Source organism: Pseudorca crassidens, chromosome X (genome assembly GCF_039906515.1).
Source record: "Pseudorca crassidens isolate mPseCra1 chromosome X, mPseCra1.hap1, whole genome shotgun sequence".
NCBI lineage: Eukaryota > Metazoa > Chordata > Mammalia > Artiodactyla > Delphinidae > Pseudorca > Pseudorca crassidens.
The window spans coordinates 39,387,064-39,409,544 of record NC_090317.1 but is presented as its reverse complement, the minus strand read 5'-3'; the positions used below and the strand labels follow the sequence as shown (position 1 = coordinate 39,409,544).

Sequence of the window (22,481 nt, the reverse complement as noted above, 5' to 3'; positions counted from 1 at the left end):
AGTTGGGGAAGGCTCCAAAAAACGGTCACATCCATCTACCTTACAGGTGAGCCTTAAAATAGGCCTGGGAGGGGCACAGAGAGTTTGTGATGCTGGTTTGAAGAATTTAGGGAGCCACACAGAAGCAGACTTAGAAGGTCTGCTGGGAGCCAGGGAGCCCCCCGAAAATGTGCCTTGAACCTTTCTTTCTTTTTTTTAATTTTTTTATATATTTTTTGAAATTAAATGATTTATTTCACCAACTATTTCAAACATATAATTTTCAACATGTGGCATTAGTCAGTTTTCTTTTTCTTTTGTCTTTTTTAACATCTTTATTGGAGTATAATTGCTTTACAATGGTGTGTTAGTTTCTGCTTTATAACAAAGCGAATCAGTTATACATATACACATGTTCCCATATCTCTTCCCTCCTGTGTCTCTCTCCCTTCCACCCTCCCTATCCCACCCCTCTAGGTGGTCACAAACCACCTAGCTGATCTCCCTGTGCTACGCGGCTGCTTCCCACTAGCTATCCACTTTACGCTTTGTAGTGTATATGTGTCCATGCCACTCTCTTACCTCGTCACAGCCTACCCCTCCCCCTCCCCATATCCTCAAGTCCATTCTCTAGTAGGTCTGTGTCTTTATTCCTGTCTTACCCCTAGGTTCTTCATGACCTTTTTTTTTTCTTCTTAGATTCCATATATATGTGTTAGCATACGGTATTTGTTTTTCTCTTTCTGACTTACTTCGCTCTGTATGACAGACTCTAGGTCCATCCACCTCACCACAAATAACTCAATTTCGTTTCTTTTTATGGCTGAGTAATATTCCATTGTATATATGTGCCACATCTTCTTTATCTATTCATCTGTTGATGGACACTTAGGGTTATAAAAACAAAACTAAGCAAATGGGACCTAATGAAACTTAAAAACTTTTGCACAGCGAAGGAAACCATAAACAAGACCAAAAGACACCCCTCAGAATGGGAGAAAATATTTGCAAAAGAAGCAACTGACAAAGGATTAATCTCCAAAATTTACAAGCAGCTCATGCAGCTCAATAACAAAAAAACAAACAGCCCAATCCAAAAATGGGCAGAAGACCTAAATAGACATTTCTCCGAAGAAGATACACAGATTGCCAACAAACACATGAAAGAATGCTCAACATCGTTAATCATTAGAGAAATGCAAATCAAAACGACAATGAGGCATCAACTCACACCAGTTAAAATGACCATCATCAAAAAATCTAGAAACAATAAATGCTGGAGAGGGTGTGGAGAAAAGGGAACCCTCTTGCACTGTTGGTGGGAATGTGAATTGATACAGCCACTATGGGGAACAGTATGGAGGTTCCTTAAAAAACTAAAAATAGAACTACCATACGACCCAGCAATCCCACTACTGGGCATATACCCTGAGAAAACCATAATTCAAAAAGAGTCATGTACCAAAATGTTCATTGCAGCTCTATTTACAGTAGCCAGGACATGGCTTGAACCTTTCTTTTCCCCACATCCCCCTTCTCCCAGTTCATTCAACCAGCATTTACTCAGCACCTATACTTGTTCTGGGCACTGGGGATCCAGTGGACAAGTCATGCCCTGCCCTGCCCTCAGTGAGCTCATATTCTAATGAGGGGTAGACTTTTATAGTAACTCCACCTGGGGAGGCAGATGAGGCTCAGAGAGGGTTTCCCAGAGAAAGTGATTTGAGCTGAGTCCAGAAGGATGTGTAGGAGATTGCCAGGTAGACAAGGTGGTGGAGGGCATTCTGGTGTGCAAGGCAAGGCTGCCTTCTCCCTAGAGTAGGAAATGTCATCTCACTTAGTAAAATGTCACCCAGAACCTCCACGATTGGCACTAAAAAGAGATGGTTTCAGCGGGAAGAAGCATCAGTGAGATTCACCTTCCCCTGTAACACTGACGCATCCCAGGGCTCTTTCAATACTCTACAGTATTGTTTAGATCAGGCTGAAAGTTTCATATGTCAAAGGCTAGGAGATGACAAGATTCCGGGAAACCAACATGGAGAATAATAATAATGAAAATAGCTAACGTTTGTTGAGCACTTCCTTTGAGCCAGGCACGATTCTAAATGTATATGTACACATATACTCATTTTAATCCTCCTAATATGACCATGAAGTAGACATGGTACTATTATTAGCATTACGCCCATTTCACAGATAACGGCCAGGAAGCTAGACTAGACAATCGGCCCTAGAAGATATCGCTCAGTCATCTTTCACTGTTGGGGTCCCCTGGGGACCCATTCCTCCTTCCTAACTCCCAGCCCACCTCCATGGACCAGAGAGCACTTATAGTCCCAACCACCAACAAGTGCCCTCCCAAACTGGGGTGCCCAGCCTTCTCTCTCCCCACGTTAAAGAGGCAGTGCACAGGAATGGCGTGGAGGGATCATAGGCACAGATGCCTACAGGGCCAGACCTAAAGGAGTAAATGTATTCACTAGGGCAAGATTAGATGTATGCCCAAGAAATGTTTCATTCTCCTCTTTATTATTCTTTTAATAAAAACAGGAAATCCAAAAAAGAGGGGATATATATATACGTATAGCTGATTCACTGTGCTGTACAGTAGAAACTAACACAACACTGTAAAGCAACTATACTCCAATAAATTTTTTTTTAAAATAAAGTGGAAAAATAATAAAAAATAAAACCAGGAACACAGCACTACAAGAACAATATTAAATGGCAGCTGACACTTGGCCCCATGATTAGAGGACAGAAGGAATGATGGGGGCTGGGGGGACTGGGAGAGCGCATCCCTCATCCAGAAGGGCTTTTGCTGCTTAGCGCCAGCTGATCCTGGTTAGGTGGGACTTTAAGGCCCAGGGTTGCCAGGTAGGATTTCTGAAGAGAAGTCAGAAATCCTGATTCTTGTATGAAATCTGAGGATTTATAAATCTTAGCAGTAAATTGTAAAATTTTTGAAAACACTGAGCTGGCCAAACAAAACATACTTGCTTACTAGCTGGGTGACCTTTGGGCAAGTAATGTAACTTCTTGAGCCTCAATTTCCTAATATGTAAAAGAAGGATGAGTCTGAGGATTAAATGAGGAAATGTAAGTGAAAGCCTATTACATACTAAGTGATTAATCCACGATAGCTATCTGGGTGGATTATTATTCCTAGGAGTTCCCGTGTCTTACCTAAGGAGCACCTCTTTCTAGGTGATTGACATGAAAGTCTCTAACCTTCACCTCAAGAGAGACCCCCATGCCTTACTCAGGGGAATTCAGCTTCACCTTTATAGGCAGAAGATACTAATGATGTGCTTACCCAGCAATTAGCCAATATGTATATATGGAGAGGGAGGTGCATTTCTTAATGTCCCTTCACACAGCAAAATCAGGGCTGACTGATTTACAAAGCCAGTCCAGGGCTGGGGAGGGACGGTGAAGGCCTGCAGAATGATTTCCTTCAGGCAGAAAGGAGTAAACTGAGGCAGGGAAGCTAGGCCATAGTTCCCATCCCAGTCTCCCTTCAGTTCTTATCGGGGACACCCAAGGCTTTTTTTTTAAGAAAACTCTTGGCTCCTAAAACTTTTACACTCTCATCTCTAATTTTCACACCTTCCTTTCAAGCAGTGGTTCTCACTCCTTGCAGCTTTAAAAAAATACTGATGCAGGGGGCTTGACCCTCAGAGGTCCTATGAGCCCTCACAGATTCATAAGTAAAATTGCATATGGGCTTGTGTGCATATGTGACCTTTGTGGGGTCTTGGTTGGGGCCTCAGAGAACAGTGTCGAAGATGAATGACATAAGCATGCGGGGTCCTATGGAGAAGAGCTGTGGTTCTAGGCCTGCTCGGCCATCACACTGTATCTCCGAGCAGACAGGCCTTCTCAGCTCTCCTGAGCCCCGGTTTCCTCATCATTGCCGCAGGAATCAGTAATCACACTCGCTGTGTTTCCTCAGGTGGTTGTGAAGATGTACTGAGCTACTAAAGCCTCTACCAGAAAGGGCTTTGAAAAAGCCCAACCCCTTCTCCACAGGGAAGGGCCTCTTATTACAAGATTAAGGAGGGTGTGGTGGGAAGGTAACAGAGGCAGCACTAAGCACGACACATCGACACATCGAGAAAAGGCCACTTAGGTTAACAAAGCAGCTCACAAATGAGAGCAGATTAACACGGGGCCCTGCCAGGACAGAACATTCACACCACAGGGGCAGAGCACCCATTGGAGCAGCCAGGCCTCAGCAGGGAAGAGGAAGTAGAAGAGCAGAGGGCGGGGAAACAGGCCAAGGGAGGGGGGTTTCAATGCTGAGGAGGCTGGCTCTGGCTAAGAGCAGAAGGGAAGTGGTCAGCTACTAAGGAGGGAAAGGAAATGGTGGCAGGCACCCCAGGTAGGCCTGGGGAGCAGATAAGAGCTCCTGACAGGCCTTGGTGAGGTGGCAGGGGCAGGGGGGAGGCCAGGGAGGGGTACAGAATCAATGCCCCGTTCAGGTAATAGTCGAAAGGAGTGTCCCTCCAACTTCAACACGTTTGGTTTCATCCTCTGGCAAGTGCATCCAGACCACAGGACAGAGAGTCACCAGGGCAGCTGCTACTAACTGCAGAGCCAGTCACCCCCAACACCCCTGCTCCCTTCCTTTTCTACCTTCTGTGAAACAACCAGGACCCACGTGCCTCAGAGGCAGGAAGTGGGGCATACCTTGGTCCAGAAAGCCCTTGACACATCTTCACAGAGAAATGGCCTGGAAGGGGTGTGAGACTAGAGTGGAATCCTAGAGTGGGGTGATAATACAAATATTAATTATATGGCCTATAGGGCTGACCAGACAGAATGATCAGCCCCTGCTGGGCCAGGCATTAACCCTTTACTTGCTGGATCTGAAGGAGGTGGGGACAGTTGGAGGGCATTCAGGGCTGTGAAAGGGAAAGTACAGGGCCATACATCTAACTAGCACCAGAGCTGGAATGAGCAGCAAGATGTCCCCGCTCCCAGCCTGGTGTGTTTTCTGTGGCTTCCTTTGCTATTATTCCAAGTCTTCATTATAGTTGAGGGAAAATGCCAGAATATCCTCAGGGCCAGCCTTACACATAGGTAAACATGATGTGATCAAATATGTCTCCCCGATTGCCTGTCACTGTGCCTGAAATTTCACCATGAGTGATTCATTCCTTTGGATCTTGAAGCTTTCTGGTCTTTCAGGGGGATATAGATGGGGGATTTATTGACAATCACCGAGGAAGGGCTTTGCAAATTGGACTCAGGTTATATAGCTGGGGGGAGAGCAGCGGCAGCTGGCCCAGGGAGGAAGATGCAGGCTGAGACTCTGAATCCAGGGCCCAGGCCACTCTGAGGGGGCAAGGAAGGAATACTTGATACACCCACACCCAAAGCTTCGTCACACCCTGGCTTGGGCACTCAGGAAACGTTTGCCCAGGAGACTGTATTGTGACCCAGGAGACCTGAATCACTACTGTGTGGCCCACGCTGGGGAGGAGGGTGGGAGAGTGAAGAAGGATAACATCGGGCCGTCTGGCGTGGCCGCAGGGGCACTTTATTAAGAGGAGCAGCCTGGGCGAGATGGATGTGACAACGGAATCTATGAGGACATTGAGAGGCGCCTGGAGACTGCCAAGAGATGCTGGGTTGGGAGTCTGCACCTCCCCCCAGGGGCCTGCTGACTGGAGGTGCCCTGGCCCAAGTCCGGGCTCCTTTCTGTCTCTCCCTCTGACTTCCATCCTGGTTTGGCTCCAGAGCTGTGTAGTGCAGCTCTGGACTCGCCCGGCCATGGTCCCCAGAGCCCTCTCTTTTCTGCATCGGTTCTCTATTTTTATATGGAAGGGGCTTCATGTTGACAGTCTGGTGGGAAGGGGGAGAGGGAAGAAGGAAGGAGGCTAGCAGGTTTGTCTGGAAGCTGTTTGCCTGGTAAGACCCTGTATTTCCTTAGACTGTGTGTTTACTTGGGGTAGCTGGGGGTAGGGGAGAGTGCTTCTTGGAAATTTGGGAATTTGCCTTGTAGCTGTGTGTTGCATAACAAGTGTAGTAGTATAATTTAGACTATAGGTCTATTTGAGGTTGCTTGCAGGGCTGAACTGAGCACACTGAAGACCCTCCCAGAGGCTCCCCTAGTTCTGTTGCAGATCTCAGTCATCTGGGCTGAACCCAGAACCCCTAGCTTCCAAAAGAACAGAGAGAGCATCCACCCTCAAGGCCACCACTGCTGTCTGACGTGAGCCCTGTGCTTCCTGAAAGGGTGTCTCTGGGGGCCTCAAGCGGTTTCTATCTAGACACATCCGGCGGGCTCGATTTGGGGGGAGGATGCTGCTGTTAACAGGAATTAGAGACCCAGAGGCAAAACTGTCCCCCTGGTTCCACTCAGGTTCCCCAAACAATCTCCCTGGCTTAAGACCAGGTCATCACTAACCCTGGTGTCATGGGCACTGCTGATGGAAGATGATGTTTCACAGAGCAGAGACTTCTGCCTGAGTGCAGAATCAGTGACTTGGGGAAGATGGAATTCAGTGCAATCCATTTGGGAAAGTCAGCCAGGATTTCTCTTAAGCTTTACTTCCCAGCAGCCCCCTCCCACCTTGGAGACAGACTAATCCCTGACATTTGTCTAGTGGCTTTATACTTTTCAAAGCTCCTTCACATCCATCGTCTCCATTGAGTCTCAAAACTCCCCTGTGAAATAGGATGGGAAGGTGTTATTATCCCTGTTTGACCAACAAGAAAACTGAGGTCCCGAAAGGATACATGACTCACCCAGGGTCACACAGCTATTTAGTCAAAGAACTAGGACTTAAAATGTGTTTCCTAACTGCCAGCCCTGTGTGCCTTCCACCTCCCATGTAGACTCCCCCATAGAACTGTGGAGGTGCCCAGCACCTACCATGGTACCTGACACGCAGTAGATGCTAATAAACATTTGCCAAATGAGTGACTGAGTGGATAAGCAGGGGCAAGGCAGGGAGGAATACAATTTCTAAAACTGCTCTCTTTTTTATGATCAGAATACAAGGGCAGGAATTCGGTGTTATTTCATCATGTTGACCAGGAAGTAAGGAGTAAGAGATCTTTCCCATTTCACAGATCTCACTGCCTATGGCAGGGTAGCTCCCAGAGAGAAGCCACGGGGCTCAGTCTCCCAACAAGGCTGCCTTCCACTCATCCTTTAAAGAGGAGTGGGTGGTGTGATCCCCGCCAGCGGTTCCCCAAGGTTCTGCGGTGGGTGTCTGAGGACACTGGTTACTTGCTCCTTTAGGGCCTCGGCACCCGCCACCTTTGACCCTTCTAGCATAACCCACACCTCACAGGCTCACTGCCTGTCTCTTGGATCACACCTGGGCCGAGACTACCTCCTAGACCTTTTTCTGTCTTCCACAAGGCCTGGCACGTAGTAGGTGAATTGTCTGAGGTAAAAAGGGATGACCGCTCCGTGGCACCAGGCACTGCAGTCAGGATCCCACCTCCCAGGGCCCCTACCCCACCTCCACCAGCAAACTGGCCTGGAGTTGCCACCTGTCCCTAGTCCTGGCAGGAAAATGGGGGAACAGGAGGTGGAGACCCGGGTATTCAAATAATTGCTTTGCAGTGGCACAGAGTGGCTTTTGAGGCAGGCAGCGTTGAATTTGCGACCCTTCGGGTTTCCGATCTCTCCCCCACCACTCACTACCAGCTCCTGCATTTGGGTCTATTTCCTTTGCTCCCCTGAGCCTCGGTTTTATTTTCTGTACAATGGGGAAGGTGCTGAGGTGAGAAAATGGATGGAAAGCACAGTGCCCGGCGCTTAGTAAGTGCTCACCCAGTGGCAGCTGGATTATCCGCACGTCACTGTAGTTGGAGCCCCCCCTCGCCGGCTCCCCTGCGGGGGCCTGTCCAGGGTAAAGGGTGAGGGGGGAGCTTCTCCGCGGCGGATTGCGGGCGGGGGGCGGGCGAGAGGCAGCAGACGCTGTGTTTACCAGCTGCCTCGCTAGTTCGCCACCTCAGCTCAGCCGCGGCTCTGGGGCCGAGCCAGTCGCCTCCTTCTTTAAGATTCTGGTCACAGCAGGGGCTGGGTTTCTAAGGCAGGCGTGATCTCTCTCTTCCTACAGACGCCGCTGCCGCTACCGTCGGCACTGGGCACAGCCCGGGGCAGCGCGAGGGGGAGACGGCCAGAGGGTGGCCAGAGGTTTCCCCGGGCAGGGCAGCCGCCCAGCCCCGGCCCGCAGGGGACCTCGACAGTAAGTACCGCGCTCCGCGCAGCCGGGTTTGGGATCGCCTGGGAAAGGACCAGAAAGCGGGGCGCCCAAGCTGATGAGGCCGGGGTGTGTGGGGTTGGGGGGTCGGCAGCCGGGTGCTGGGGCCCTCGCCAGCCCCACACAGCGATTCCGGGCGGCGCTGGCATGGGTCCCTCGTCCCGGGTGCGTGCCCGCTGGGCTCCCGCAATCGATGGACCGTGGACGGAGTTGGCGCGTCCGGAGCCGACATCCCTCCTCCCCACCATCCGCCAGCCCCCCACCGCCAGTCCCTAAGGAGCCATTCGGGTTGACAGGCCACCCGCGTGCCCCATCGCGGCGCCACCCGCGAGGAGATTGGAAGACAAGATGCGCGGGGCCGAGGGTTTGGACGCCCGTGGAAAAGTGGCGGCGTGAGCGGAAAGTTTTCCTCTGGAAGTGGCGGTGGCGAGGGGGGAGGAGAGCTAGAAGCCGAGAGGCACACGCCGGCGGGGGCAGGGGCGACCCCTGGGGGACTCGAGCCCCGCCCTCCCCGCAGCAGCCCTGTCCCAAAGCTCCGCACCCCCGCGGGAGCCCGACGTCAGAAGTGCGGGGGCTTCTAGGCGCGGCTTCCCCAGGGCCGGCGCACCCTGGCTGGCCTGCCCTCGCGTGGCCTCAGCGTTCACGAAGCATCTCGGCGCTGAGAAACAAGACCGCCCGCCCGACAAGGTGATGCATTATTTGTAGAAAGCTTGGCAGGTGGGAATATGCAGGCCCGTACCTGTCACTTTCTTTTCCTGAGCTGTGTAAAATTCTAGGGTGGGGGGGACGGTGGTGTCTGAGATCACAAAGGTGAGTTTATCCAAAGTCACAGAGTCCCATTCTTAGAGAAGACCCAGATCTCCCTTATGCTTCCCACCCCCGCCCCCCGGATTCTCATCTGTACCAAGAGTCCTGATGATCATAATAGCTACTGTTACTGTGTGCCAAGCATCGTGCTGACCTCTTTAGGTAGTAATGAGAATTCGTGTACAGTCAGAACTGTAGCTGGCATTCACTCGGTGCTTTCTGTGTACCCGGCACAGTTGTTGTAAGTGCTTTACGTGTGTTGAATCTTCACAACAACTCTGTGAGGTAGAACCCGATATTTTCCCCATTTTACAGATGAGGAGATTGAGGTGGTGGAAATTGAGGGGTGGACAAGCCCAAGGTCCCACAGCGGGTGGGAAGCAGAGCTGGGCTTCCCCCCCACCGTGTTCCACACCCCCACTTCTTACGTCTGCACCCCGACTGTTAACCACTAGAAATAGGGTGAGAATTTGACTTTAATGAAGTAATAACACAGGCTTTGTTTTCCCCACAGTGCAGCTTATTTATTCTGTAGATCTGAAGTCAGGGCCCAAGGTCCAAAGAGATTTGAACCAATTTTCAAATCATCCTCATTACATTCTGTGGAGAGAGGCAAACCAAGTGGACTGTAACAGGACAGCAGATCCTATTAGTACCTAAACATAACAATGATAATCGTGATTGCTAATAGCCTCTAGTGATTCAACACTTACTGTGCACATTTAATCTTCATGTAGGTACTTTGAAATAGGTACTATCATGAACCCCATTTTGTAGATGAGGGAACTGAGGCTCAAGAGGTTAAGTAACTTGCCACAGAGTTCGGATTCCAGCCCAGATCCTCTGCCTCCAAAGTCCAGATTAGATCTCACCTCTGGCAGATTTGTGCCAACTCCTTGAGCCATCTCGTCCTCCGCCAGTTGTCCAGAGCCCTGCACTGTTCCCTCCATTCCCCAGCCCCCTGTTTGCACTGAAGAAAGGATTGTACAGGTTGGTGGAGAAAGGGCTTCCTAAAGAACATGGAGTGTTCTGCATGGATTTGGGTTTTGTCGTTGCACTAAGTGCTGTGCCTGTAACATCAATAAGTTGTTCTGCTTTATAAGTTTTATTAATTGGACAAGTGTCTGGTCTGCTGGCTTGGAGCTGTTAATCCAACATTATGGCTCTATCTGAGTACCACTGTTAGGAATTATTTTCTGAAACATTTTTAGAAACTTATTTGCAATGCTGAGCAAAGCCATCTTCCCACCTCCTGCAGAGGGAAAGGGGGCTTCTCTTTCGGCCAGGACTTCAGTAGCAGAGACTGCAGAAGACACTTGCGTAGAAGTATTGCTATTCCTATTGATTTTTGTCCCTCCTTCCCCCAGGATGGCCCCTGTGAACTGAACAGAATGTGGCCAGGTTCCGAGGGGCTCTTCCTGAGGCACGTCTGGCCCTGCAGTGGGGATGTTTGTAATTTCCCACCATTAGCCCTGACCCATTCACAGAGCTGGCTTCCACAGACCCTCTTCGGTGTGGACATAACAGCGTGTGAGCTTCGTGGCTTTGGTCTCCATTACTATGGCTGAACTTCAGTGTATCTGCTGGCGGTCCACCCCTCCTGCCCCCTCCCATGAGGTGGGGGTCTTCCACGTGTAGCTTTTGGGTGGTGCATAGGATGTGTGGCTGGTAATCCAGTGCTGGGCTGTGTCGCTCGTCGTCTCTGTGGCCTCTCCTGGGTTCAGTGCATCATGTCAGAAGGCTGCACGAAAGAGGCCACTGGGTAGCACTAGTCCTCTGCCCTCATTCCTGTGGCTAGAAATTACAGATTCACTTCAGTTTTGCCTGCATTTTTTCAATGACTTATTTTAATTACAGTGGCTTAAATACCTAGAGGTTTCCCTCTTTACTGAATCTTCTCCTTTCCTGGAATGCCCTTCTCTGCCTTGTCCATCTGCTGGACTCCTGTTCACTTTCACCACTCAGCTTGGGGTAGTGCTGGGGTCTGGTGGGAGTCATGGGGAGGGGGCAATGGCCCTTCTCTTTACTCCCATAACATCTTCTGCTGACCCCTGTGGTTCCAGGTGACACATGATTTTTTATCTGTCTGTTGACATACCTGCCCCCACCTCAGACTGCAACCTCCCTGAGGGGAAAGACTGGCCCTAGTTTCTCTTCAGTGCCTGGCACTGTACCTGGCACATAGTAGATGCTCAGTACATTTTTGTTGTGTATATGAATGAATGCTATCTAAGAGCCGGTGGAGGGAGTCCCTGACTCACAGCAAGGGACTCTGCTATTATTCCCCTTACAAGAAGGCAGGTGGGAGCAGAGCTGGCATTATGCTGTAACAGAGAGTCCCAGTTCTGTGGATTTTAATCACTGAAAAAATACAAATACACCGTAATGCCAAAACCTGAATGCTTGGGGAAGGGCTTTTCTGGTTAGTAGCACGTTCTGGGTAACTGAGGGTTAGGTGAAAAAAAAGTAGGTATTTTTCTTTACCCTTTTTGGGTCTTTCTACAGTGTCTGGGTCTGGTTTTCTAGTGAAAACCAGAATTAGTGAATTGAGTCTGGGGTCCATCATTGAATCTGTGTTGCCAAGTACGTAGCCTGTGGGTTCTTGGGATTCCCTAGGATTCTGTCTTCCCCAAGCCTGGTTGCAGAATATGGCGTAATCACCTTACCACCTTCACCCAAAGACAAGCCTACAAGCCCTTTGAGGTTTGCAGTTTTACTGCTACTCACATCCTCGAAACTGACAGGGGGACCCAACTAATAACATGAAAGAGGTGCAGAGTGTTTGGTGCTAGAAAATCAGCACCTGCTCTTGCCCTTCACTTTTATCCTTAGGCGGAGGGTTCACCAACCTTGCTTCCCCTTTTCTGATACCATAGGATCTTCCCTGTGCTTTAGGAAAGACCTTCTAATTCCTTCCTCCCTCTCAGCAGGAAGATGCAATTAGGCAGAATAAAAGGTGTCTCGTTGCCCTGAGGCTGTAGTTTCCATCTCTGGACATCTCCAAACGGGGTGACATGAGTTTACCAGGCCTCTGCTCACATAGCCTCTTTTGTTAAGTTGCTTCTTGGCCTGATTTCTGCCCTGTCCCCCCTCCCCCTGACTTAATGGACAGAGCTTGAAGCTGGTGCACAGGGCAGAAGTCGGGCCTTGCTCGGTTTGCTCCCTCACAAGAGGTTTGCCTGGTGCCTGCTAGGCATGGTGCCTGGGCTTCACATACCACCCGCATCATCTCAGGCAAGGAGGGGGCAGATGGGCCATCTAGGCAAAGCAGTGGGAAGGATGTGCCTTTCTCTGTCCAGCTACGACTAAGCTGGCTTGCCCCGAGGGGGCACTGGGGAGGGGACCTTATGCCCCAGCAGAGCCAGACATGAGAGAGGGAGCGAGAAGAAGGTTTACTTGCTCGCTGTCTCCCTGTGTCAGCTCCAGCTACTTGCTCCCCCAGTCCACCTCTCCCCAGCACCCCTTTCCCACTCGGGCTGTCCTCTTCGTGCCTCCAGCCACGCCCCCGCCCCATCTGTCTCTGGGCCAGTTCTCCGTGCCCTCCCTCTCTACGGGCCCAAATCTGACCCCTCCTGTAATCCCCCGCTGCAGTCCTCCAGAAAGCCTTGGCCTGCTGCTTCTGGAAATCCGCAGAGAGTGGATAAGGGCTAAATAAATAACTTCCCAAGTCCCCGGCGACTCTGAGATTCTCCAGCTGTTTGACCAGAGTCAGGGGTTGGAGCCTCCCAGGCTGGCGGCCCGGCCCATCATCGCTGCCTGGCAGCCTCACAGAGAGGAGGGAGGTGGCACAGCCAGCCCACTGAGTAGGCCCTCGTTTGGCTTCAGGAGGCTTTGCCTGGAACCCTGTGCAGCCGGCGCCTGCCAAGCAGCCCCCAGAGGGCCGCTGTCTGAGCCCTGGGTCTTTGGCTGCGGGGGAAAGCTACTTGTTGGGATGTTCCCAGCAGCTCCTGTCCACACCTGCTCCCCCTATCTGGCCTCCAAACCTTGTTTACGGTTCAGCCCTGGGCAGACTAGAGGCTAGGATCTGAAAAGAGAGAAAGATCTGGGTGGCCAGGGACCCTCTGCCGGCTTAGTATTCTGTGCCAGAGCTCTGCAGCCCAGCCTGGCCTCGGAGAGATGTGCTCACTGAGGGGAAGAATTCAGGCCTACCGCTCCCTTCCCTGCCAACTCCACTTTTCCCATCATGACCATTCCCTCTCACCTTCTGGAATTCTCTCCCCTTCCCCTTTTCTCCTCTTGATCTCATTCTCTTTTGCAAGAAAAATACAGCCTCTGGTGGCTGGGGAATTGGCCCAAGCTGAGACGGTGTCCTGGGTCCTCTTCCTCAGGCTATTTCGGATTTGCCCCTTGCTCGCCACATCCCCAGCTGTGAAATGGGGCGGGTGCCGTCCTGCTGTCAGTGTGGCAGAATAGCAGTGCCCTTCCCCAAAGAGCTTGATCGCCCGGAGTCCTATACCAGAAGGCTCTCATTACTGCGTGGCCCACTGCCGGAGCCTGAGGGCAGAGCTGGGGACAGCTCGAGGGCATTTTGAGAGCAGGCGAGGCACAGGACTGGGCCGCCAAAAAAAGCTAAGGCAAATGAGAGTCGGCGGGCACAGTTTCTCTGCCAGGCTTGCCTTCTCCAGGCCTGTCCTTTCTCCTTCACTGTCTCCAAGGCCCTCCTCTTGTCTCATTTCTGCGCTTCTGTCTGGGTTTCTCTGCTTCATCTCGCCTCTCCCCTCCCTCCTGGCTCTGTCTGGCCCCCTCTCCTGCTCAGCCGTCTTCCCTTCCTGTCCTCACCTCTCCCCCTCTGGCTCGGTCAATCTCTGTCTCTGCCTACTTTAGAAATACTTGGTGTGGTACGTGGAGGGTGGAGGCGGGGTGCCCAGAGCCCCTTGGAGTGACACGACAACTCCTTCAAGCTCCCGTGTTGCTCCAGTCCCCCTCACTGCCTCTGCCAGTGACAGGTGAGTGGGGTCTATAATGCAGGCACTAACTCCGCCACAGCTCAGTGTCAGCAGCTTCAGACCTGGTGACCCACGCTGCCATATAGCATGAGCCTCACATCTGTCACTGGGCTGGCAGCCCCAGCACGGAGGGTTTAGGAGCGTGTCTGGGCCTATTAGACAACACGTTTGAGTCTATTGGATGTGTAGCCCCTGAGGGGGAGAAGTAGGGAGGGGAGGGGTCGGCTGTTAAGAGGGTCCTCTGCAGTATCCTCTCAGAAGCCTCACGGGGTCGATCTTTTGTGAGGTGACTCCAGTCTCCCAGGTATTTGTGGAAGGACAAATGGCTTTGGTCTCTCTACCTGCTCCCTTGTGACCTGGTAGAACAGGTGACAGGTGCCTCCATTCCAGCCCTCAAGGGAAAAGCAACTGCTTGGACAACCAGAAAACGAATCCAGACGCCAGCAGGTTTTCCAGAAGATCCCTCTCCAGACTCAGCTAAGGAGGAAGTTGCAGGGCCATGAAGACCTGGAGGGAAAGAAGGAGGCTCTCAGGAAGGGAAAAGACTATCTATCCAAAGTCATCCTGCCCACCCCCTGGGCCTCTGGCCATCCCGAAAGAGGAGTTGTTTGCTCTTTAAAGAAAGTAGCCGTTAGATTGCCCACCCTGGTACTCCTAAAAGGACTGGAGGCATTCTGGCTCCCACTTCTTCTTAGACTGTAGCCCTCCTCTTCCTTTTACTCCATTCTCTCCCTATTTTTGTCTTTGGGCAGAGATGTTGAAGGGTTTCTCCCGTGGACCAGACTCCCCAACTAGAAACCTATCTTTCACAGGCTGAGGCAGAACCAGTAGGCATTTGATAATGGTTTGCATGGAATGGCCAGAGGATTCTAATCCATATACCTCAAAATCACTCCTACCCGTGCATCCATCAATCCATTTAGAAAATATGGGACTTCCCCGATGGTCCCGTGGTTAAGACTCCATGCTTCCATTTGCAGGGGGCATGGGTTCCATCCCTGGTCTGGGAAGTTCCACATGCTGTGCGGTACGGCCAAAAAAAAAAAAAATTGGAACTTCCCTGGCCGTCCAGTGGTTAAGACTCCACTCTTCCAATGTAGGGGGCGCGGGGGAACTAAGATTCCCACATGCTGTGCGGCACGGCCAAAAAATAAATAAATAAAAAAGAAAATATTTATTGTAGCACCTACTCTGTGCCAGGTACATACTAGGTGGCAGAGATACTCTGTTGAACAAAAGAGACATAGTCAATTCTCTTACAGGGTTTACAGCCAAATAATAACAGAAATGAATCTATAATTACAGGGCCTGGTGAGTCTCACGAAGGAAACAGATCGGGTTGCAGTGTTAGGAATATCAAGGGGCAGAGTTCTCAGGGAAGACCTCTGTGAGGAGGTGATATTTACATGGAGACCTGAAGGATGAAAGATGAGCCACGTGAAGAACGGGGAGAGAGCCTTCCAGGAAAAAGGAGTATGGAGTGGGAAGACCTCGAGGTAGCATAGAACTTGATGTGTTCAGAAACTGAAAGGAGGCCAGTGGGGCCAGATTGTCCTAGGCAAGAGTACGAGTAGCATAAGAGAAGTTTGGCAAGGAAGAGAGCACAACAGGGCCTCGTAGGCCACGGCAAAGGACTTTGGATTTTCTTCACTTGCAGTGGGAAACGTCTACAGGGTGTTAGGCAGGGGAGTGACGGGATCTGATTCGGGCTTTTGCAATATCTGTAGTGACCAGGCTTAAAAGGGGGCAGCAGTGGCTACAGAGGGAGACCAGGAAGGAGGCTACTGCAGCAATCCAGGGGAGAGATGATGGTGGCTTGAACTGGGTGACAGCCATGGAGATGGAGAGAGTTGGTCAGATTCTGAAAGAACAGCTGCAAGGACGTACTGAAGGGTTAGAGGTGGGGGGTGAGGGAAAGGGAGAGACAGAACTCAAGAATGACTCTGAGGTTTCTGGCTTGAGTCATTGAAGAGGTGATGGTGCCATGTACTAAGATGAGGAGGGCTGAGGGAGGCCTGGGCTTGAGGGGGAAAAAAAATCAAGAGTTCAGTTTTGGACATGTTAAGTTTGTGATTCCGGTGAGACATGGCAGCAGAGATGTCAGAGTAGATCATTGGAATGTAGGAGTTTGGGAGCTCACAGAAGAGGTGTGGGTAGAATTGGAAATTTGGGAGTTGTCTGCACATAGATAGATTGTATTTCAAGCTAGGGGACCGATGAGGTCACCTGGGAAAGAGAGTAGAGAGAGAAGAGCAGGCCTGTGACCGAGTTGAGAAGAACCACAGTATCCAGTGATTAAGTGGAGGAGGAGAAACCCACAAAGGAGACTAAGAAAAAGTGGGCAGAAGGGTAATTGGGTGTCAGGAAGCAATCACAGAAGCCAAGGGAGCAGAGTGTCCCAAGAAGGAGGGAGTGGTCAACTGTGTCCAAAGCTGGTTAGAGGCTGAGTAAGCTGAGGGCTGAGAGATAACCATGGAGGCCATTGGTGACCTTAACAAGAGTGACTCGGTGGAATTGAAAGATGTGGGAGCCAGATTAGAGTGGCTTGAGGAGCAAGTGGGAGACGAAGACGTGGAGAAAATATGTGTAGAAAACTCTTGAGCAATGTTGCCATGAAGGGGGGCAGGAAGTGGGGCAGTGTAAGGGGATTGTGGAGTGGAGCCAGGTGGTTTCTGTTAGTTTTCTTAAGGACGGATGGTTTCCGTCAGTGTGCTAGCACGATTCTGGAGAGGTGAAGAGATTGATGACTTAGGGAAGAGAGTGAATGCCCAAAGGAGTAAAATCCTTGAGAAGTTAAGAGTACCCTCTATGGTACCAGAGCATAACTGAAGAGATCTGCCATTGATAGGAGAAAAGAAAGATACTCCATTTTAGTAGAAGGGGAAAAAGCAAACACAGGGACAGGTGCAGACAGGGTGGTGTGTAGATTTGGTGGTGGTAAGATGAAGGAGCTCTCATTTGATGGCTTCTGTTTTCTCAGTAACATATGGAATAAGGTCATCAGCTGAGACTTGTTGGGACAAATGGGGAGGTGGGGAAGGAAGATCTAGGAGAGAGGAGGAGCTATGAAAGAGTCATCTGAGAGAGTGAGAAAATAGTGGCCAGATAGCATTGAGAGCCCATACCAGGTTTGAGACCATGGGTACAAAGTGAAAGCCATCTACTCAAGTGTGTGGTTTTTCTCCAGCTGCCTTTAGCTACTTGGATACAGGCATGGATAATGCATATGGTTGAGTTTATTGAGGAGTGGAGTTTGCAAGGGAAGAATAGCAGAGGAAGAGGAAGTAAGGAAGTTGAAGTTGTTTGCAGAAGAATGATGTGAACATGAAGGGAAGTGACAATAAGAAGGAGAGCAGAAAGTGAATAACTAGGGGCAAGTGCTTAGGGAGGCCTCTCTGAGGAGATGACATTTAAACTGAGACCTGAAGGGTGAATGAAGAGTTGGCTCTGCAAAGAATGGAAGAACAGATTTCCAAGGAAGGGAATAACAAGTGAATAGGTGATCTCGATTAGTCCTGCAGTGGGAGTCCCTGCAGAGGTACACTGGCAGGATAGATGGGGAATACAGAGTGGGATGTTGGCAAGGGAGATTGGGGAGGTGGTCGAGTATCTGATGACGACCCCAAATCTAGGTGTAATGATGGAGCGAGTGACTGAGTGAAGGTAGAGGAAGCAGTTTTTGGAGGCCTCTTCATCACCCTGTGGATGTTGAATTCACCAGTGGTGGTATCAACAGTTGGAGTGGGCACACCCATTAGGGTGGCTATTATCAAAACAATGTTTAATATTAAAAAGATAGAAAGTAAGAAGTATTGTCAGGGATGTGAAGAAATTGGAATCCTTGTGCATTGCTGTTAAGAACATAAAATGGGGGACTTCCCTGGTGGCGCAGTGGTTAAGAATCCGCCTGCCAATGCAGGGGACACGGATTCAAGCCCTGGTCCGGGAAGATCCCACATGCAACTAAGCCCATGCGCCACAACCACTAAGCCCGCGTGCCACAACTGCTGAGCCCTCGCGCCTAGAGCCCATGCTCCACAACAAGAGAAGCCACTGCAATGAGAAGCCCGCGCACATCAACGAAGAGTAGCCCCCGCTCACCACAACTAGAGAAAGCCCGCGTGCAGCAAAGACCCAACGCAGCCAAAAATAAATAAATAAACAAATAAATACATTTATTAAAGAATGTAAGTGGTACAGTCACTGTAGAAAACAGTATGTCAATTCCTCAAAAAATTAAACATAGAATTACTATATGATCCAACAATTTCCCTTCTGGGTATATACCCAAAAGAAGCGAAAGCAGGGACTCATATTTGTACACCCATGTTCACAGCAGCATTATTCACAATAGCCAAAAGTTGGAAACAACCCGTGTCCATTGACAGATGACTAAAATGTGGTACACATATACAATGGAATATTACTCGAACTTAAAAGGGAAAGGAATTCTGATTCATGCTACAACATGCATGAACGTTGATGACACTAGCCTAAGTGAAATCAGCCAGTTAGGAAAGGACTAACGTTGTATGGTTCCACTTATACGAGGTTCCTAGAGTAGTCAAATTCATGGAGCCAGAAAGATAGAATGGTGGTTGCCAGCGACAGTGGGGAGAGTGGAATTGGGCATCAGTGTTTGATGGATACAGAATTTCAGTTTGGGAGGATGACAGAGTTCCAGAGACAGATGGTGGTGATGGTTGCACAGCAATATGAATGTACTTGATGCCACTTAACTGTGTCCTTAAAAAATGATGAAAATGGTAAATTTTATGTTGTGTACATTTTCCCACAATGAAATAAAAAGTTAGGGGATTCCCTGGCGGTCCAGTGGTTAGGACTCGGCGCTTTCAGTGCTGCGGGTGCAGGTTCGATCCCTGGTCAGGGAACTAAGATCCTGCTAGCGGCACAGTGTGGCCAAAAATAAAATAAAATAAAAAGAGCAGAGGGGAAGATCCCATGTGACTAGGAACTGAAGTCCTCAGTGAGTTGTGGGGACCACCCAGGATATCATAGACAGCAGTGGGGAGGGAGATAGAGTGGTAGAGGTGGGCGGCAGGCATGTTCCTCAAGGGAGCAGGATTTTTGGCAGAGGAAGGAGGAATGGCACTGGCAAGCAAGGAGGCACCTGCACCTACCTCCGCCCGCCACAGGCCCTGAAGGTCTTGAGATTTGAGAGGGAAAATAATCCAGCTTCTGCTTGAGAGGGCTGGCGGGCAAATGATGTCCTCAAGGAATAGACCAGGCTTCCATTGAGAAAGAAGGTGAAAGTGCACTTTCGGAGAGTAAATGAAAGATATAGTGGGGGTTGCTGTTGACCAAGAGTTCCTGAGGGCACAGCGGAAGGGTTTGAAGAGAAGAGAAGTGTGGCATTAGGGGATGAACAGACTCCTACGGGGATGAGAATCTTGGGTTCTGAGGGATGACCAGAGTTGAGTGGACTTCTCTTTGGTGTTGACCGAAGTTAACAGGCATGTGAGGCCCGCTGGGCTGAGTCTCCCGTATGGGAAGGTGGACTCATAGGCAGGTAGGAAGTCAGTTCTGCGGCTGGAGTCTCTGATATGCCCCTTCTACTGTGGTGGCTTCAAGGCAGGCTGCTCTGACAGAGAGCACTGGCGTGGCCCTCCGTTCACTGGCAGAGGAGCGGTCTGCTGACTCTCCCCCCGCGTCTACTCATTGCCTTCTACTTAGCCCACGGGTTCTTGGCCAAAATCATGTGGGAAGATTGGCTCTGGATTTGGACGGACCTGGGGTGACATTGTAGCTCCACCACAGTGTATACAGCTGGGTGTTCCAGAGCAAGTTTAACTTAATCTCTCTTCACAAATTCTCAGTTTCCGCATCTGTAAAATGGCGATAATATCTCCTACTTGGGGGGTTGTCGCGAGGCTGGATCGAGGCAGTATATGCACCGTACCTGGCACACTGCGAGTCCTCAGTGAATGGCAGCTGTTGTTTTCAGTACCGTGCTCTCTCAGCATCTTCCTCAACTTACTTCCAGATGTTGTGTGTCCTCAGGCTGTTCTTTTGATAACCAAACTCTTCAGTAAGGCTAAACGGTGCGCCATCTCTCCAGATCTGTCTCTCCTTTTCCCTAATGCAACCTTAGTTTTCTTATTTCATATACTTTTAGAGCCCTCCCTGTTCTTTCCTTTTCTGATTCAGGCAATCAGTTCTTTGTTTGCATGGCTTTATGTATTCTTTCTCCAAGAAAGCATTTGTGTTTTCTTTTTTCTTTAAATTTAATTTAATTTAATATACAGCAGGTACTTATTAGTTATCTATTTTATACATATAAGTGTATATATGTCAATCCCAATCTCCCAATTCATCCCACCACCACCACCACCTCCGCTTTCTCCCCTTGGTGTCCATACATTTGTTCTCTACATCTGTGTCTCTATTTCTGGCTTGCAAACCAGTTCATCTGTACCATTTTTCTAGATTCCACATGTATGTGTTAATATACGATATTTGTTTTTCTCTTTCTGACTTACTTCACTCTGTATGACAGTCTCTAGGTCCATCCACGTCTCTACAAATGACCCAATTTCGTTCCTTTTTATGGCTGAGTAATATTTTATTGTATATATGTACCACATCTTCTTTATCCATTCGTCTGTCGATGGGCACTTAGGTTGTTCCCATGACCTGGCTATTGTAAATGGTGCTGCAGTGAACATTGGGGTGCGTGTGTCTTTTTGAATTATGGTTTTCTCTGGGTATATGCCCAGTAGTGGGATTGCTGGGTCATATGGTAGTTCTGTTTTTGGTTTTTTAAGGAACCTCCATACTGTTCTCCATAGTGGCTGTATCAATTTACATTCCCACCAACAGTGCAAGAGTGTTCCCTTTTCTCCATACCCCCTCCAGCATTTGTTGTTTGTAGATTTTCTGATGATGCCCATTCTAACTGGTGTGAGATGATACCTCTTGTAGTTTTGATTTGCATTTCTCTAATAATTAGTGATGTTGAGCAGCTTTTCATGTGCTTCTTGGCCATCTGTATGTCTTCTTTGGAGAAATGTCTATTTAGGTCTTCTGCCCATTTTTTGATTGGGTTGTTTGTTTTTTAAATATGGAGCTGCATGAGCTGTTTATATATTTTGGAGGTTTATCTTTTGCCTGTTGATTCTTTGCAAATATTTTCTCCCATTCTGAGGGTTGTCTTTACATCTTGTTTATAATTTCCTTTGCTGTGCAAAAGCTTTGAAGTTTCATTAGGTCCCATTTGTTTATTTTTGTTTTTCTTTCCCTTACTCTAGGAGGTGGGTCAAAAAGGATCTTGCTGTGATTTATGTCATAGAGTGTTCTGCCTATGTTTTCCTCTAAGACTTTTATAGTGCCCGGTCTTACATTTAGGTCTCTAATCGATTTTGAGTTTATTTTTGTATATGGTGTTAGGGAGCGTTCCAATTTCATTCTTTTACATATAGCTGTCCAGTCTCCCAGCACCACTTATTGAAGAGACTGTCTTTTCTCCATTGTATATCCTTGCCTCCTTTGTCATAGATTAGTTGACCATAGGTGTGTGGGTTTATCTCTGGGCTTTCTATCCTGTTCCATTGATCTATATTTCTGTTTTTGTGCCAGTACCACATTGTCTTGATTACTGTAGCTTTGTAGTATAGTCTGAAGTGAGAGAGACTGATTCCTTCAGCTCCTTTGATTTCCCTCAAGATTGCTTTGGCTATTCGGGGTCTTTTGTGTCTCCACACAAATTTTAAGAATTTTGTTCTAGTTCCGTAAAAAATGCCGTTGGTAATTTGATAGAGATTGCATTGAATCTGTAGATTGCTTTGGGTAGTATAGTCATTTTCACAATATTGATTCTTCCAATCCAAGAACATGGTTTATCTCTCCATCTGTTTGTGTCATCTTTGATTTCTTTTATCAGTGTCTTATAGTTTTCTGAGTACAGGTCTTTTACCTCCCTAGGTAGGTTTATTCCTAGGTATTTTATTCTTTTTGTTGCAATGGTGAATGGGATTGTTTCCTTAATTTCTCTTTCTGAGTTTTCGTTGTTAGTGTATAGGAATGCAAGAGATTTCTGTGCATTAATTTTGTATCCTTCAACTTTACCAAATTCATTGATTAGCTCTAATAGTTTTCTGGTGGCATCTTTAGGATTCTCTATGTATAGTATCATGTCATCTGCCAACAGTGACAGTTTTACTTCGTCTTTTCCAATTTGGAGTCCTTTTATTTCTTTTTCTTCTCTGGTTGCCGTGGCTAAGACCTCCAAAACTATGTTGAATAATAGTGGCAAGAGTGGACATCCTTGTCTTGTTCCTGAGCTTAGAGGAAATGCTTTCAGTTTATCACTATTGAGAACGATGTTTGCTGTGGGTTTGTCATATATGGGCTTTATTATGTTGAGGGAGGTTCCCTCTGTGCCCACTTTCTGAAGAGTTTTTATCATAAATGGGTGTTGAATTTGGTCAAGAGGTTTTTCTACATTTATTGAGATGATCATATGGTTTTTATTCTTCAGTTTGTTAATATGTTGTATCAC

The 22,481-nt window shown here is 48.8% G+C and overlaps 1 protein-coding gene across 6 annotated transcripts in view; it reads left to right on the top strand.

Moving 5' to 3' along the window:
• FRMPD3 (FERM and PDZ domain containing 3) overlaps positions 1 to 22,481 on the top strand; it is a 139,490-nt gene that overhangs the window by 44,771 nt on the left and 72,238 nt on the right. For 2 of the 6 annotated variants that reach the window (XM_067722483.1, XM_067722491.1), the window contains exon 1: positions 8,074 to 8,195. The exons of 2 other annotated variants lie outside the window; for them this stretch is intronic. The gene's annotated coding sequence lies outside the window, so the exon portion shown is untranslated. Of the gene's footprint in view, positions 1 to 8,066; positions 8,196 to 22,481 lie in introns of those variants that run through there. 2 more of the 6 variants (XM_067722484.1, XM_067722488.1) reach the window with 2 other exon arrangements.